The sequence below is a fragment of the Erythrolamprus reginae genome, unplaced genomic scaffold (assembly GCF_031021105.1).
Source record: "Erythrolamprus reginae isolate rEryReg1 unplaced genomic scaffold, rEryReg1.hap1 H_12, whole genome shotgun sequence".
In the NCBI taxonomy this organism is placed as follows: domain Eukaryota; kingdom Metazoa; phylum Chordata; class Lepidosauria; order Squamata; family Dipsadidae; genus Erythrolamprus; species Erythrolamprus reginae.
This window is the reverse complement of record NW_027248465.1, coordinates 615,701-635,409: the sequence shown is the minus strand read 5'-3', so window position 1 is coordinate 635,409 and position 19,709 is coordinate 615,701. Positions and strand designations below refer to the sequence as shown.

General features: G+C 36.6%; 1 pseudogene; it reads right to left on the bottom strand.

The window, feature by feature from the left end:
* Positions 1-929: 929 nt before the first annotated feature.
* Positions 930-19,297, bottom strand: LOC139155348 (mucolipin-3-like; annotated as a pseudogene).
* Positions 19,298-19,709: the final 412 nt, after the last annotated feature.

Sequence of the window (19,709 nt, the reverse complement as noted above, 5' to 3'; positions counted from 1 at the left end):
TAGAAGTTGCTTGTCGGTCATATAACTGGGTGGGAGCGGCTTTGTGGTCATGTGACTGGGGTGGGGTGGCTGGGTGGTCATGTGACTGAGTCAGGGTGGCCAACTTGACATCACTAACATCAAGGGTTAGTTAGGGTTAGGGTGTCTGGCCTCTCCTCACCTCAATGAGATACAATTTCCCTATCTATTTACTATTACTGAGCATGCAAACTATGTTATTTAATCCTATGTATATATGCCATATGTAGACTTACATATTACATACAGGCACACAAAAATATACATTATCTACTATGTGTACTGTATGTGCATGTACACGCACACACACACACCTCTTCTGAAACTATACATTTTCAATCTCACTTATTGCATTTGGAAAAAACATACCCAGAGTTCACGCTCTGCCACACATTTAACTCTGACTTCTGTACATTAAAACATTCCACATGCCTTCAGATTTACTTCCCTAGTTTGCACATCACTATTAGAGCCAGGAGATGTCATGGATTGAATAAAATGTGGTGAAACTCACTTAACAACACTCAATTGGGCTCAATTGTGGTCATAAGTTAAGGACTATCTCTGCCTTCCTCTGCATGGCAGCCTTGTCCTAGTAAACTCCTTCTTCTTTCTGGCAATTGTTCTCTCTGTTAGAGGCACCAAAATAATCCAGACAGTGTAAGCTTTCCTGCTGCAGCAGGGGGTTGGACTAGATGACCTCCTAGATGTCTTCCAGCCCTAAATTGCTGTGTTGTTTCAAGGTGTCTTCTGAAACGATGTCTAGAACCACAGTTTGTGGTGCTTCCTTCCTCTTCTCTCTCTCTCTGTTTTCTTCCTTTTCCCCCTCCTCTTTCTTTCTTTCTTTCTTCCTCTATTTCTTTTTTTTCTTTTTTGTCTCTCTTTCCCTTCATTCCTTTCTTTCCTCTTTGATGATTTCTTACTGAATCTGTGATGGTTGTCCAGCTCCAGAATCTCCAACTACTTTCAGCAATTTTTGCCAATGTTTTTATTAAGACCTAAAGAAGGGAAAAAGGTACAGAGATGTTATCCAGCTGCTCAAAAATATAATAAAGAAATCAAAATGGTCCCATTTTATAAATCAAACAAGATCTATTGATCTAAAGAAAATAATTTTAATAAAAATAAGTCACCCTGAATAAGAAGTGCAAGGTTAGAAACCGTACTGTTAAAAAACCCCAAAGAATTGAGACTTCCGGTGGCACCGCTGTCGCTGCTGGTAGCCTCCTCTGGGACTGCCAACCCTCGAGATAGTGTAGTCGCTAGAACAGCGAAAATCGGCTGTCTAGCGGCTTGAAAACTTCACCCCCTGTGAGAAGAGGGTGAAGAGAGCAGCTGGGCAAGGGTAGAGCCCCTTTCGACCCCCCAGAGAATTTTCCGGGGAGGTAAGAGGGAAGCTCCCTATTGTGCCTGGTGAAAGCTCCGCTTCCGAGGTGTTTCTGCTGAAGCAAAGCAGACCGAAGCGACACGACCATCCCTGCAAGATTGTAACAACTAAAGCTTTTGGAAGAATATATCGTTGCAGGCAGAGTGAATTGCGAGGAAAAAGGAAAGAAAATAGCAAGTATCGTCTTTTTTTTTTTTTACTCTATTGAAACTCCCTGCTGTGCTCCCTGCTGTGCTCCCTGCTGTGCTCCCTGCTGTGAAAATGGCGCTGTGCTAGGCAGAAATGAAAGTGAAAAGTGAAAAGTGAAAGTTTGAGCGAGAGTGATTGTTAGTGATTGCAAATTCGAGCCGGCACAAAAACTTTCCCTGCTTAAATTAAATGGACTTCCCTTGTAAACTTAACAATTAGTCTTCTGGAAAGGGGGAAAAGAGAAGGAAAGAAAGAGTGGGGACAAAGTATTTAAGATAGAATATAAAGAAGAAAGGACAGTCAATTTGATTTGGATATGGCTTCTAAACAACAGCTCAAAGCACCATTCCTAGACCCACCAGCCACAACTATACAGGAGTTGCACCAGGCAATACAAATGGGTTTTAAAAAACAATCTGAAGAGTTAGAAGAAAAAATTCAGAAAATGGAGGAGAAATGGGAGGAAAAAGTAGATGGTGTGACAGAAACAATACAACATCAACATGAGGCGATGAGGGAGGATATTGTGTTAGCATTCCAAGGGATACTGTTACAAATACAAGAAATTGAACAAGTTAATTTACAGCTGGAAAATAAAATGGAGGAGGTACAAGAGAAGATAGAAAAATCAGATGCTGAATGTGTAATGATGCAATATAGATCTATGGAAGGGGCTATCAGAATAAGAGGTCTGAGAGAAAATGAAGGAGAAGATTTAAGACAAATTTTTGCAGACGCCCTGGAGAAATTTCTAGATGAAAAAGATGTTGACTGGGCTTGGAATATTGATAAAATTTACCGTGTGAATTCATGGATTGCTAAACAAAGGAAATTACCAAGAGATGTTGTTATATATTTTGTTACAAGAGGTATTAGAAACAGAATTATACAACATTCATTTCAAAATAAACTTCAAGTCCTAGGGCAAGAAGTTGTTGTATTAAAAGAAATCCCTCCCCAGATGTTAAAAACAAGGAAGGACTATTCTTTTCTGGTCACTGAGCTAAAAATGCGGCAAGTACAATATAGATGGGATGTCCCATATGGATTAACAGTCACATACAAGGGAGAAAGACATCGTCTTAATACAGTGGGGAAAGCAAGAGACTTTTATGAAAAAATTCTAAAGGCACGTCAGGAACAAGCAATAGCATCAACGAAGGAGCAGGCACAAGAAGGAGCGATGGCTATACAAGAAGGCTCAATACAACCACCAGAAGAGAGGATAGCTATGGGTAAAACCCAGAAACAACTAAAATTACAAGACCAGAGGCAAACACGTGCAGCAGTAAGGCGTAGAGCGCAAGAGACCAAGATACCTCTGATGACATATGCTCAAGTGGTGGATGGATCGAAAGCAGTGGGAGGAGCCAGATATAAAACGACTCCAGCGGACTTGGAGGCAGTGCTCCAGAGGCTTTCGGGTGCCAAAGATGGCAATTAAATTTTTGACATGGAATGTTAATGGTTTGAATTCACCGCAAAAAAGAAGAAAAGTATTTCACCATCTGAAACAATTTAAAAATGATATAATATGTTTGCAAGAGACTCATATAAAATCTGAAGACCAAAAGTTTTTACAGAACGCAAAACTAGGGACACCATATATTGCATCGGCTCCGGAAAAAAAGAATGGAATTGTTGTATATGTAAGACCTGATCTTAAAGTTAAAGTGATTGAAGCTGATAATCTGGGCAGATATATAATAATTGACTTAACAATAGAGACAAGGAATTTTATGGTAGTTGGAATATACGCACCTAACCAACAGCAAGGAAAATTTTATGAGTTATTACATAAAAAATTAATAAACTTGGATCGTAAATCATATATAGTGATGGGAGATTGGAATGGAGTAATTGATGTTAAAATAGACAAGAAGGGCCCTTCTAAGAATATTCAAAATAAGGCTAAGCTCCCTAAATCTTTTTTTGATATGATGGATGATATAGAATTAAGAGATTTATGGAGAGAAAGGAATGATAAAGAACAAGATTTTACTTTTTTTTCGGATAGGTATCACTCATTCTCAAGAATTGACTTTATACTAATAACAAATGATTTTTGTTCTAGGGTTAAGAAGATAAAGATTTGTCCAAGAACGCTGTCAGACCATAGCCCAGTATGGATGGAGTTGGAAACGGGAGAGAAACCTAGGAGAACGTGGCGATTAAATGAAAATTTATTTAGATATGAGGGGAATGTTTCGGAATGTAAAAAGCTGATGAAGGAATTTTTTATCTTAAATATGCAAAAGGAAACAACGATAGATATGGTCTGGGACGCAAGTAAAGCTTTCATGAGGGGGGTATTAATTAACCAGAATAATGTTTATAGACGGAAACAGAATAAAAAAAAAGAGGAATTGGAAAAAGAAATTAAAAAGAAAGAACAAGAACTGATATATAACCCAGAGGATAAGAAAATTAGAGAAATAATTACATTATTAAGATCACAATTTAATATGTTGGTCTCAGACCAAGTAGCTACTAATTTGCAATATGCAAAACATAATAATTTTTGCAATGCAAATAAACCTGGGAGATGGTTAACATATATGTTAAGGAAAAAGCAAAAAATGAGAACAATAGATAAGGTATTATATAAAGGTAAAGAGGTATCTCAACAGGATTTGATTAAAAAGGCTTTTATAGATTTTTATAAAGATTTGTACACAAAAGACAAAATACAAGGTACTGACATAGATAGATATTTAGACAAGGAGTGCATTCTTAAAATCCCCGAAGCACAAAAAGATAAATTGAACTTATATATAACTAAAGAAGAGATTTTATTAGCAATTAAACAGTTAAAAATAGGTAAGGCTCCAGGCACGGATGGTTTGACAGCAGTGTATTATAAGAGCCTTCAGGATGAGATAGTAGAACCACTTAAAGAATTATTTAATAAAATACAAGAAGGAAATGGGATCCCTCCATCATGGAAAACATCTTTTATTTCATTAATTCCAAAAGAAGATCAAGATCACACTCAGCCTAAGAATTATAGACCTATATCACTGCTTAATATAGATTATAAAATCTTTACAAAAATTTTAGCTAACAGACTGATGCCAATTATGCAACAGATAATACATAAAGATCAAACAGGTTTTATACAAGGTAGACAGATGAGAGAGAATGTTAGACAAATTGTGAATATATTGGAGTATCTTAGGAGAGATATTCAGACTCCGGCGGTGCTAATGTTTTTAGATGCTGAGAAAGCGTTCGATAGATTGAATTGGCAATTTTTGGAAAAGATACTTCAAAAGATGCAAATGGGAGAATATTTTACTCAGTCTATTAAAGCAATATATAAAGAACAAACTGCACGGATAATAATTAATGGGAATTTAACAGAATCTTTTCAAATTGGTAAAGGTACAAGGCAGGGTTGCCCATTATCACCGCTATTGTTTATATTAACTTTGGAAATGCTGTTAAATAAAATACGTAAAGTAGAGGAAATAAGGGGGGTTAAAGTTAAACACTATGATTATAGAGTGCGTGCATTTGCAGATGATGTGGTGGTAACATTAACACAGCCTCTACAATCTACTAAGGTATTAATGGAAATTATCAAGGAGTATGGAAAAGTATCTGGTTTTAAAGTCAATGTGGGGAAAACCAAGATGATAACAATAAATATGACAGGGAATCAAAAAGAAGGTTTGGTAAAGGCAACAGGGTGTGAGATCATGAAGAAAGTAAAATACCTGGGGGTTTATATTTCAGTAGACAATGGAAAATTATATAAGTATAACTACGAAACTTTATGGTCCAAGATACAGATAGAGATGGATAAATGGAAAAAATTGCAATTATCATTGTTGGGGAGGATAGCGGTAATCAAAATGAATGTTTTACCCAAATTTTTGTTTTTGTATCAAATGATTCCAATACTTAAAAATGAGTCAAAATTGTTGGAATGGCAGAGAGGAATTAATAAATATGTTTGGCAAGGGAAAAAACCAAGGGTAAAAATGAAAATAATGCAGGATACGAGAGAAAGAGGTGGCCTAAAATTGCCTAATTTGAAATTGTATTATGATGCAACAGTTTTGGTAGCTATAAGTGACTGGGTAAACTTAACTAATGAAATGATATTGAATATAGAAGGGTATGAATTGTTATATGGCTGGCATGCTTATTTGGTTTATAATCAAAAGGTGGACAGGACTTTCAAGAGCCATGTACTAAGGAATGCTCTGTTGCGTGTCTGGAGAAAATATCAAGGGATAATGGATTATAAAGTACCTATATGGGTGGTGCCCAGACACGCAATAGAGAATACTAGTTTTGAACAAAGGCATGATGTTGTAACATATAAGGAATTATTGAAATTAACTGATGGAGTATTACAATTAAAATCTTTGAATGATCTAAAAGAAGAAGGATTAGTGCAAACATGGTTTCAATATGCTCAGTTGAAGGATAGATGGCAAAAGGATCAAAGACTTGGTATGGAACAACAGGAAGGACAATTAATAAAACAAATTAAGGACCAAGGTCCAAAGCACATAAAAAGAATATATAATATACTTATAGAAAAAGACTCCGAAACAGAATTAATTAAGGACTGTATGATAAAATGGTCACAGAATTTTGAGGAAACCATCACATTAGATACATGGGAAGTAATATGGGTAAGAAATGTTAAATTCACACAAGCTCAAAATTTGAGAGAAAACTTTTATAAACTGTTTTATAGATGGCACTTGGATCCTAAGAAGTTGGCTAGTATGTATCCTGATATACAGCCTAAATGCTGGCGATGTGATTGTATGGACGCTACTTACTTTCATGTGTGGTGGACATGTGTAAAAGTAAAAGCATTTTGGATAAAAATATGGTGGATTATGCAAAATGTTCTTAAGAAAAAATTGAAGTTTACACCACAGTTGTTCTTATTAGGTATTACCACAGACTGTACAAGTATAGAGATTAAATTGATATTGAATCTAATAACAGCAGCGAGACTCTTGATTGCCCAATATTGGAAGAAGGAAGAGTTACCCACAATTCAAGAATGGACAATAAAGGTCATGAACTTAGCAGAGATGGCGAAGATATCGGCCTACATGAAAGATCACTCGAATGAAAAATACATATTGGACTGGAAAAAATGGATTGATTATATTCAAATTAAATATCATTCTAAAAAATTTCAAATAGCATATGAATAGTTTAGGATTTTTATTAGTATAATGAGCCTAAATGGATTGGGGTGTGAAGGTAGTAGAGTCAGGGAGGATAATAGATAATATAGAATTTAAGTACGTACGACTTTGATTTTAAGGGAATTGATAATTTGATTTCACTCTGGGAAGTTCGAGGGGGGGGGAGGTTGGGGGGGTAGGGCGAAGGGGAGGGAAAGAGATTAATATAACTGTTTTGGGGGGAAACTTTTATATATGCTTTTTTCCTTTCTTTTTATGACTTATTTTATGTTTCCTATATAATTATGAGGGGTTTGTAAAATGAGAAACAATGTAAAGTTACCTACCATTTTTTTTTCAGTTTGTATAATTGTGATAAAAACTAATAAAACGTCTAAAATAGAAAAAAAATATTGAAATACAAGGAACTTAGGCAGAGTCTGATAATTGCTAGCGAGCATTTTGATGTCATAATATTTGTTTAATACATTTGGTTGTATAAAAAAAAAAGATGAAAAAAAAAACCCCCAACAAAAAATAAAAAAAAAAACCCCCAAAGAATTAGTGGGGATAATCACAATTGCTCACTTTACAAAAGTATAACTGACACCAAAGTTATTTTATGCACCATTATTTTAAAGGTTCACTGGTATCTTTATTCCTCAAACCTCAGAAAGTTTAAAATAAATCAGTAATTGCTTTCACTTTTAACCATTTGCAATTCTGAAAAATTGGTATCTACAGCATCTATCTATCTATCTATCTATCTATCTATCTATCTATCTATCTATCTATGACATTGGGGGATCATGGGAATCCAGAGCAGCTTTCAAAACAGTGTAGGGTCACTAGGCTAATGAGAAAGTGCCTACAGTTTCACTAGATTCAAGACTGATGTTCTGTTAACCTGCTTTCTATTCTCACAGCAGTCAACTTAATTAAATATTGAAGAAACAAAACTGTCAGATGATGCATCTGTCACCCAGGCCTTTAGTCACCAACCTTTTACAACAACAGAAAATATTTATAGGACTCTCCTCTTCTAATCTGTATCTTCCAGAGTTTGGCAGGTCTTTGCACTGGGCTATGAATGAATGAAGTTCTGTCTCTGGAAAGCCTTCACGCTGGTAATGCTAAAAAAAAAAAAGTTGTTATGTAGTACAACTCCAGTGGATATTATATGGCTATGAAAAACACAATTTTTAAAGAGGGGTGAGGAAAAATAGGAAAGGTCAGGTTTCTCTTGGTGAGTTAGAAGCCATTAAATGAGTAGAAAAGTGAGGTTCTTGAACCCTATTTCTCATCCACCTTCCCCCAAGTTTCCACATGAGATTGGGAGATTAGGGTGGACTTGTAATCTGCATTTTATTGGTCTTGAAACCCTGGTAGAAATGACAGGGGAACACAACTTTGAGCCTCAGGATTCCAGGCAGACTCTAGTAGCCTTGGAGGAAATATTCAGATGTCTTCCAAATGATGCTGCCAAATTATACTTTTTCATATGAGAGAAGAGGAAAATTCTGAAATCAAAGAGCAAAGCCATCTTCTCTGGACCCTTGTGATTTACATGGATACATCCATTCAGTTTTATTGCCCAGGAATGGTAAGAAAGTGATGTGGTTCTGCCATCTTCCAGGATGGGCTTTCAACCTCCCACAGCACTAGATTTTTTTCAACTTCCGATATGAAAGCTAACCAGAGCCAAATCTGCTTTGTCAAATCGTACGTTAGCTACCTAAGGTTGCGGACGGCTGTTAAGGCAGTAATAAAATAATAGAGAGGGAGCAAGGCCTTTGAAATATGGTGCTGGAGAAGACTTCTGCGAGTCCCTTGGACTGAAAGGGGATTAAATCGGTCAGTCCTAGATATCAACCCTGACTGCCCTTTAAAAGGCCAGATGCTGCAGATAAAACTCAAATACTTTAGCCACCTAATGAGAAGGAAGGACTCACTGGAGAAGAACCTAATGCTGGGAGAGATTGAGGGCAAAGGAATAAGGGGATGATAGAGAATGAGGTGGCTGGATGGAGTCACTGAAGCAGACAGCGTGAGATTTAATGGACTTCAGGGGATGGTAGAGGACAGGAAGGCCTGAAGGAATATTGTCCATGGGGTCACGATGAATTAGACACAACTTTGCATCAAAACCAACAAAAATCATAGGAATTGTGTTGAATTAAATATCCTTGTAATTAAATATAAACATAACATTAACTTAAAATATTGTCTTGCTCCTAGGTTCTTCTCATGTCAGTATTGCAAGAAGAGTGCTTGAGGGCTTTTCATATTTTTTTTGTCTTTAGGGCCTACAGAGGACATTAGGAAGTTGGAGCACCCAAACTATCTTCTGAAGAGATTCCCTCATATTATAGGCAATGGGAAGGGAAAAACAACTGTTATCATAGTACATGTCCTCTTGCCCAAGGGAAATTAAGCATAGTAGTTCAGATTAGAGTTGGAAAATTAAGCAATAGATTATAGCCTTAAACTTCAGTCTTGGTTGTTCTAAAGAACTTGCTGAGTTCTTTAGAACCAGATAAACCATGCTAACAAAAAAAAATTAAATACAAAAAACTTATCACTCAGCTATGGAATAAATCGAACAGATGGCCTGTGATTTGGATACATTATGCGCAGGCCAAGTCCACCCCAGTTCCGCAAAGGGGGGAAACATCGCAATACATTATATGACGGTAACATGACTCTGTGAGTTTGACATAGACTGAATAAATGATGACACTGCATCATGATGTCATCATGCAAATGGCCCTTTTTTGCTTACTTGCAGTAAATATGAACTTATCAGAGCTCTGTGTCATTTGTATGACGATGTCATGATGTTATGCTGAATTCTTGCAAAGGTGTAGAATATCTCTGTTTGCACAAGAGACTAATGAAATGAACAAAATCATTTGATATTCAGAAAACTATTTCAGAACTTTTGGAAATTCACATTTCAAAAATTAAACGTAACATCCTATAGTGTTGTTTATGTACCTTCACTGTTTCATACGTGTCTGTAATTAAGGCAATGAAGAGACTCAGGACCATGTAGATAAAGAGGCTAATGAAGGAGTAGAGGTAGATCCGGCTGAACAGCCACACCAGGTATCTTTTCTGTTGCATTTTTGCAAAAGTAGCAAACATGTCATCTCCATTTATCAAAGAGAAAAGACATTCAGAAACCATATTCAAGGTATGGAACTAGAAGAGAACAAATATTCAGGAACAAACAGACAAAAGAAAAGAAAATTATTTCCATTTTTTGCTCAAGTTGTTTAAAAAATACTGGTCAAATACAGTAAACTGCAAATAAATGTTACATGTTTTACTCAATACCAGCCCATGAAAATCTCTGGATATTACAATATTTTATTAATGTGCATCAGTGCCTCAGATAATGCAGAATATATACCTATACGTGACAACTCCATATTCTGGTGATCATGTATAGTTACATAACTAAAGTGATAAACTGGCCTTTCAGATATCTTGGCAGCGTGCTCATTTGGTTAACATTTGCGCAAGACCCTTCAGATACAAAACTAGATGACAAACATCCAACTCACAGTACCTTAGCATGATATGGGCCCAGCACAATCCAGCCACAGAAACAATAACCCAGATAGATCATAGCACAGGAGCAAAATCGAATGACATCGGGCAATGCTGCACGGAGAGTTAAAATAAGCAGCTGAAAAACAAGGCCCCAGAAAAACCCAGAGATGCTCATTAGACTTTCCAAAGACATTCAGCATTGCCAGTTAATAACAGAAAAGAATACCAAGAGCATGAGTGTTCCAGAAGATCCTTACATTATATTTCTTAAAGAAGCTGAGGTAGCGGATCACTCCAAGCCACACAAGCATGGTGGAAGTTCCTAACAGGATACTGCAGACGTCATAGCTTGTCAGACTCTATATGAAGATTAAGATGATGTTCAATAAATTACACTAACGGAATTTTAGGGGGGTGCCCATAAAAAAAGGACCTTTTATATTCATTTTAACTCTTGGGGATACCATATTTTCTTTTCTTTTGACACTGAGATGGGAGACATAAAGTTCTGCTACGTAGATTAGGAGACCGTTGTTGGGAGGTGAGTAAACCTTATTCCATTAAAAAGAAATGGGCTAAAAATGTCAGGGCTGTTTCCTGGTGGACAAAGAGCACAAATGCATTGCACAGCAAATTAATAGACTTTTGATGATATGCACAGATACTGCTCATTTCTAATTTCTAATGATATTACCATGGATAGGTAAAATATACAGCTAGAAAAATGCCTTCTCTGGAGCAGCAGTTTTCTCAATGTGACCATTTTCCCCAGTTGAAGACTCAAGTGAACTATAAAAATAACAAAATTCAGGTTGGTCAATAAGATTTCAATTGGGACTTCCAAAACTGGAACACAGGCCATCTAATCAGCATTCAAGTCACTTACCTTAGCTTGTATCTCCATCTTTAATGTAGAACCAACTATGGTAAGAAGGTCACTAACGATGATCATGATATACCATCCATTGACAAATTCCACTAGATCAGAGAAAGATACTTCTTTCTTATAGTGATGTTGGAAAAAGTCACAAATTCCTAGGATACGTGAGAGGGCAAGAAAAGAGAAATTGCTATTTAAAACCTGCAATTAAATTTATTAAGAGATACTGACAAACATAAGCTTACCCTTTGTAGATAAATTCCTTTAATTACAGATCGTGTGCAGAGAATCAGTGATGCAAGACATGTCAGTATGACAAAACCATCAAAGATCATCATATAATGGGTATTCTTCTGTACTGGGAAAAAAAGATTGATTTACCTGTCTATGCATAATAGTCAACCTGATACACTCATAGAACACATACTCATTTGTTTCTGAGGGGAAATTTTCTTCGTGAAATTGCCTTGAGAGAGTGCTAATAATGGAGAAGAGGCCTCCATCTTACTTAATTTTTCAATACAGGGAGAGGTGGATAATTAAAGGATTCAAAGCCATCAAAAAGAATGAATGCTTCACACTTTTGGTAGTCTAAAGAGGACCCCTCCTCCCTCAAGTTATATAGTTATTTGCACTTGGGGCAAATTTCCCATTGTGGGGAATTCCCTTCTAATATACTGTAAATCAGAAGTGAAATTCAGCAGGTTCTGACAGATTCTGGAGAACCAGTAGTGGAAATTTTGACTAATAAGGAGAACCGGCAAATACCATCTCTGGCTGGCCCCAGAGTGGGGTGGGAATGAAGATTTTGCAGTATCCTTCCTTGCCACGCCCACCAAACCTCACCCACCAAACTGGTAGGGAAAAATTTTGAATTTTGCCAGTAATCTAAATATTAACCATATAGAAAGAGACTTTTTTAAGGACTATAGGTGAAATGATGTAACACACATATTCAAATTGCGTGCTCAGTTGACAAACATACTTTTAAAAATATAGTTACTACAGATCATAGCAAATACTATATTTAACATCATGCATCACTAGGCCTTCAATAAAACCTAATAAGCACTAAATAAGTAATAACAAAAGTATGTTTTTTAAGCTTACTTGATCCAGAAACATGCCAGTCTTTACATTCCTTGATGGCAATATCATTGTCTAGGCTTATTTTAATTCTTCCACTATGAGCTTTGTTATCAAAGAGTATCTGTAGATATTGTGGAGATAGAAAAGATGCTATTATTCTTATTTCTAAACACTCGTTAGTTCAGATAGAATCTGAATAGTTTATACCTAATGCTTGGTAATAAAATCAAAATCTATATCTATCTATCTACCTACCTTCCATCCATCCATCTATTTATCTATCTACTATTCTTCTCAAAAAAGCCATAAAGTCTTATAGTTAGCTTGAAGTATAACTTTGAAGTAGTGATGGCATATAAAAAGCATATTTTGTAGAAAACAGAAAATGCTTGGAGTTAGTTTAGTTCTGTCAGTGTACCATTCTCCCCCAAATCTAAGCAGTTTAAAAATAAGGTGGAGAAATAGAATAAAGGAAGACTATATCTGAATAATCCTCGAACAAAACTTAACAAGAGAACATGACCCAATGTCTTCATCTTTTTAATATTGTTTCAGAAATATTTCTATTCTTATCACTATTTGGGTTTTATTGCACTTTTCCATCTGAGGAGTATTCAAGTTGACCACCAGCCACAGTCAACCAAAAATAAATAGAAACAAATTTTAAAATGTACAATTACAATATAGTTACACGCATAATAAAAGTATTAATATTATTGTTAATATTATTGTCAAAAAGCTAATACTATACAGAATTATGTTTTGAACTTAACTAAAAGAAGAGTAGGTGAGTTACCGCGAGAATTAATGTGAATTGTAGGACACACACACACACACACACACACACACACACACACACACAGAATAGCTGATTTACCAAATGGGTATTTGCAGCTGTGGGCAGGCAAATCTCTGGTAGCAATAAATCATTGGTGCCTGCCTCTTGATTAGCTTCAGCGTTATCATTTCACTTTATTCTCTACTTCTAAGTTGCTAATGTATATACTGCAATAGTCCACTTTAAGAAGAAGCTGACACAATCTAGGCCCATTTCTCCCATCCCAAACCTGCCCTTCAGAAAATGACTAATTACAAGTCTTCATCAGTTCAATTTTTTTTACTTGCTTCCTAGTTTATCTGTACATAAACAACCAAGCTCAGAAAGTTCCAAGGACTCCACCTCCGTACTTACTGTTAGTGTGAAATCATAGCAGTCTGGGAGTTCATGTTGTCGAATGGTCTGGAGATTAATGGCCTTCAGTTTGAACGTGAGTGTCAGAGTTACAAGTCTAGAACAGAGACCGGAGCTTTATTTCACCATTACCAAAAATATTCAAGAATGCCAGCAACTTTTATTTCTCCTCACCTCTGGAAGTCCAAAGTGAAATTGAAAGGAGTCTTCCTCAGTGTCCCATTTTCCAGAGGTAGTATTGGCTCCACATAAAGACACTCTGTTTGAAGACAGATGCTTTACGGCATATAGAAAATACTCAATATTTAATAAGATGAGGAAGACAGAAAATCAGTAATAAGGAAATTAAATCCAATCTGGTCACTAGTAGTCTTATCTAAATAATACGAGATGTAAAATCTTTCTTCATACTTGCAAGAAAAAAGCAGCTATGTTTTTTCATTAATTTAATGCATATATTTACTGAACTTCTTATTTGATAAAGAATCCCTGAAAATATCTGCTTGTTAAAAATAAACCCAAAAAGGAAATTTTATACTTGATCCACAGATCAGTACCCTAATACCCTAATTTCTATGGTTACAGGCCCTTCTACTTATGACTGTAGAATGATGTTTCAATGCAGTTATGAATTACTTCCATCTGAATAAAATGAAGAAACAGTAATTCAGAAAGTTCTTGTACTGTAATTATTTGTATATGTTACACATTGGTTCATGTAATTGCATACATATATCAAGAAAAGACCCTCAATCTTTCAACAGTCCTTTAATATCTTTCATACCCAAGAGGTTTAAGCTAAGATATCCTTACAGAATTCAGCTTTTGGTATTGTTTGGAAATGTTGTGCACATATGTTTACTACATTAGTTCGCTAAGAGATTATTATTTATGTCACTATTTCCAAACTCCAAAAATAAGTCACAATGCTTCTGAATTCTCATAACAGACACTACCAATAATTCTATATGTTCAGTAATCAATATTCATGTTGAACAGTTAAGACTGTCCACTCAAATTTATTCACAAAGTTTCAGAGGCCAGTAGAGTCAGCCAATATATTTCGGTATTTGCCTAAAGCACATAAACATGAATGGCTCAGGCAGGTAAGCTAACTGGATTTGTAAGTGCATTGTAAGGTGACATTTTCTTCAATACTTCAGGGCAAAAGTAAGAGCGCAAAATAATCCACACAGCAAACATTTATGTCATCCAACAGGTTACTAATGCTTTCTATCACATGTCTACAGTCTGAGGGCACTGCCTCACTTTTCCTAATAGTAAAGTTCACCCTGAACCTGAATCACCAATTAGTGTTGGTGATGTTTGCAATGTTGAGTTGGCAAGACACTTTTGTGGATGAGGGACATCAATTGCTTCAATTTTGATTATACTACAGTATCTTGCAAGTAGATGCACCCTTAACCCTGTTCAATAATTACCAGTATGAAGAACCTGCTTCAGATACAATAAAGTCAACACACTGGGCTATGAGTCAGCCATTTTTATCAGCAGGGTATCAGGCCACTTGGAAACTAAACCACGTACACCCTAAAGGTGCTTTTTCAAGAGGCACCTGGACTTTCTGGTTTTTCTTTCAAGATGTTCTGTTTCTCATCCATGAAGCTTCTTCAGCTCAGAGTTGAAGAAGCTTATTGGATGAGAAACAAAACATCTTCAAAGAAAAACCAGAAAGTCCAGTTACTTCTTGAAAAAGCACCTTCAGGACAACCATAACCTGGATGACTGAGAATCTCCATAGATATAAACAATGTACATCTATATGGAATATACTAGGTCTGACTGAAGCTGACATCATTTGAGTGAAATGGGGCAAGGAATTAAATGAAGCACCACTACTGCAGGTTTCATGACTTAAACAAGACTCTAATGTACAAGTAGTCCTCACTTACTAATCACAGTTACTAAGTGATAGTCATAAAGTGAAACATCCCATGACAGGTTGTTAAGCAAAATGGCATGTGACTTTTGTGACTTCCTGCCATTTTCCACAATGATTCTGCTTGTTGGAAACAAGCTGAGAAGGTGACAATGGATGTTGCAATAGCTGCAAGTTCAGGGATTGGTCTTAAATATACCTTTTCACTGTTGTCGTAACTCTGAACTGTTACTGAATGAAGCAATTGCTAAGTGAGGACTATCTGCAGTAGTTGAATTTCTTCCCGTACAAATAAAACATCTGAAGTGTCTACCCATTATATTGTAATGATACTGGAAATTACTATGTGTTTGCTTTTAAACACTATGACTTTGCTCAAGTTGTCTTTCTTTCTGACCTCTGCCCACCCCACTCTCATTCTTCTCTCTCACACACAGAAACAATCTATCTGATTTGAGTAGTTCAGTATATCAACAGTTTCAATTTCTGGGTCAATATCGAAAGTGTCATTTCCAGGGCTGATAATTCCTCTCTTGTAGAAGTACTGACATATTGCCATGGGCGTCTCTTCTGATCCTTTCTTTTCGTAGGCGTGATTTCCAACCAAATTAGCACGCAGCTGTAAGAACTAAGCGACAAGGTACAACCAGTTAATGGAGCTGCCTGATAATTAAAACTGAACTAATTGGAGACGCAAGAGAATGTCTGTGATGGAACATACTGCTTTTCAGATTTATTGATCTCATGAATAGAATTACAAAGACTAAGCTTCAAATAAAACTCGGTGAAATGGATTCAGTCATAGAAAACCTCATTTTTATGGGCCAATTGCCTGTGTTACCTTTATCTCATGAGGTTACTATGGAATTAAAAGGTCTGCATCTCTTGCCTCATTAGAGCCAATGCAAGCTCTAGGGTATAGGAAACCAATATGATTTTCCTTCCATTCATTTCTGTTTACATATAATGACTTCGCTTTTTCAAGCTTAGTTTAGGTTCAGTGTACAATATTTTATAAAATACTAGCTGAAAACCCAGCGCTACACGGGTATTTATAGACCTCAAAGCATTTGTCTGACAGGGAGCCATTGAGAAGGGTCTTTTGCCCCCTACTCCCATGCCTATCACCCCTGCCCTCCCCTTCCCATGTGATCTTCTTTCCGCTCTTTCTACAATCTTGGCACTTTGCCCAAAATCCACCAGGGGGCGTCGTCTGCCTCTAACAGGGAGTCATTGAGAGGGGCCTTTCTTCCCCCTACCCCCATGCCCATCACCCCTGCCCTGTCCCTCCCCCCTCCAACGCACTCCTCTTTCCCACCCTTTCTACAATCATGGCACTTTGGCCCACCTTCTGTCAAGAGAAGGGAATATCAAGTGCTTTCCCATTGGCCCAGTGGAGGGCAAATGTCATGGTTGGCTTTCTAGAGGAAGCTGTGACAGAAGTGAATCATAGACAATGTCCACTCTAGGACGCTGCACTCGCTCTCATTAATGGCCCAGATGTTTCAGAGTTATGCTGGAACACACACACACACTAAGGGGTACTAGGGTGTCTTACTCCCACAGTATTTGTTTCCAGAGGGTAAATCATATGTGTACCAAGTTTGTTTAAAATTGCTTGAGTCATTCCAGACTTATGCTGGAACATACAGCCGATAGATAGATGGATGGATGGATGGATGGATGGATGGATGGATGGATGGATGGATGGATAGATAGATAAATATTACCTGGTTTATTGCGAAAGAGATCTGGTCATAGACCTCTGTTTGCGTGTACACTGCATAGGTGTCATCCATGCTGTCCATATAGCCTTTCAGGAATAGATGCTTAAAGGATACCGTGTTTTCTTCTTTAAATGTAACCACCATTTGATTGCTTAAACCAAAAACTACAAGCTGAAAATATCAATAGAAAGGGAATTCTTCAGCTAAAATACTCAAAAAGTCCATTCTGACCACAAGTACATTAATTTTTTTAATTGATGGAGCATTCGTAGCTACCGTATCTTTCAGAGTATAAGACACACTGGAGTATAAGACGCACCTTAGTTTCAGGGGAGTAAAATAGAGGGGGGGAATCTACCTATCAGGTATGCATCTGGTTAGTGTTCTTAGTCAGTTCAGCTCGAACACATTATTTTATCCTCTGGTTAGGGCTGAAAAAGCCTTTTTCAGAGGGGGTAGGAATGAAAGCAAGCCTGCAAAGACTTAGGGCTGGAAAAAACCTTCTTCGGAGGGCATAGGAAGCAGAGAAGATTGTCAGCACCTTGCTAGGGCTGGGGGAAAAAACTTTGAAAAAGTAACATTCAAAGTATAAGTCACACCCAAATGTTCAGCCTCTTTTAGGGAGGAAAAGAGGCACCTCTTATCTGTATATTCCGGAAAATACAGTAGTTCTACCACCATTCCCTACTCATTCTCTAGGTAGTTTCATTTTACCCTGAGAGTATGAAAGGTAAATAAATCAGGAATTGAACATATAGGAAAAAAGAGCTGGGTACCATCCCTCCGATTTACAACTTTTATTTTCATTCAGTGGTCAAAGACTCCTCCTATATTTATGTAACTATGTTACACTTATAATTTAGCCCAGTTCAATATCATGACTATTTTATTCTTTTTGATCTTGGATCTGTTTTGCTAATAAAAACATAATATAATATTAGTATAGTTCATATTGGACATTTTCATACTATATTCTGAACACACAGATTTCCTTATAGTTGGTGAACAATGAGCATTTAATTAGTAGAAGGCTGAAGAGTGACATATATAATAATGAAATGAAACTGCAACTATAATCTTGATATTGTTCATTGTCTCCACTTGACTAATAGCCTATTCTGTTCATTACCCCAATCCAGCATCCATCAAATATTTGGACTAAAAGTTCTATAATTCCTAAACGAGATAGCTATGTTAGCTGACACTTATGAGAGTTCTTTTGCAACACAGATGAAGAACATATGATGAAGATACATATAATATTATTAAATTTGTCAATACTAAATACTTGACAAAAATATTTTCTTCCAAAATATTCAGTGTGTAAGAACACAGGTCATTTCAATACTTACAGATGGTCCTTGATTTACAATCACAATTATGACCAACATTTCTATTGCTAAGGAAGGCAATTATTACATGAGTTGTACCTGATTTTATTTTTAAATATGTGGGGGGGGGGGCGCATGGTTTTTAAATGAATCACTGCAGTAATTGATTGAATTATGTGGTTGCTAAATAAATCCAGCTTTCCCTATTGACTTTGCTTGTTGGAAGCCAACTGGGAAGATTGCAAATGCAGGTCACATGTTTCTAGGATGCTGCAACCATCATTAGTATATGCTGGCTGTCAAGCGCCCAAATTCTAATCATATGACCAAGCCCTTGTAACTTTAGACAGTTACTAAACAAATGGTTATAAGTCGAGGACTGCCTGTATTAAGGTCTGAAAGTTTCAAATACCAACCGTACAGATGGTTCTAAAAACACAAGTCTCTAAAGAAGCAGTAAATCAGAGGTTGTCACTCAACTGGTTATAATTTCTTGAATTTATATAGCAGTAGCTAAAAATGTGTAAGTAATAATTGTACTGCAGCTGTGTATCTCACCTGGATAGTGACCATAGCTATTTTCACAATTTGTATGCCCAGCTTCCACGGTTTCCTTCCTCGGGCCCAGAATTTTTCACAGGGATTCATAAAGAAAAAATTAAGTTTTCTTCTTAACTGATCTTCCAGAAGCTGGCACATTGATGATGTTTTACACTGTATAAATGTTCATCATCCTGAGTACTGCAGCTGCCTACAAGCACTTCAGGATTTTCCATTGCTGGAACAGAAAAAAACATTAGCAATATTGTAACGATTAACCAAAAATGCTATGCATGTATTTGTGAGCATATCTAAAAGTCAAGGTGTGATTGTCTCCTTTAACAATGAGAGTTTCAACTCCAAACTACAAGTATTACAGCACCTTCCATGCCAACTTATAGCTCATCGATGTTATTTCATCAACTAATCACAGCAGTGAAAAAGATATTAACAGTGAAGAAAAATGAGTTCTCCCACAGTTCTCATGTTCCTATCATAGAAAGCACTATTTTTTGGAACCAAACATAAGGAGGTTTTTTTCCATAAACACATTATTTTGTTTATCAGTTTTCCTGTTAAGATTTTACAGGATATTGTTTCAAGAGTTATTTCTCAAAAAAATCTTCCACATTTCTCCCATCCTCCCCCTCTCTTACGTGCACATTTATCCTTGGCTCTTGCTTGATTTCTGCGCCATCATAAAATGGCTGAGAATCACGGCTTCTGAATGGTCTAG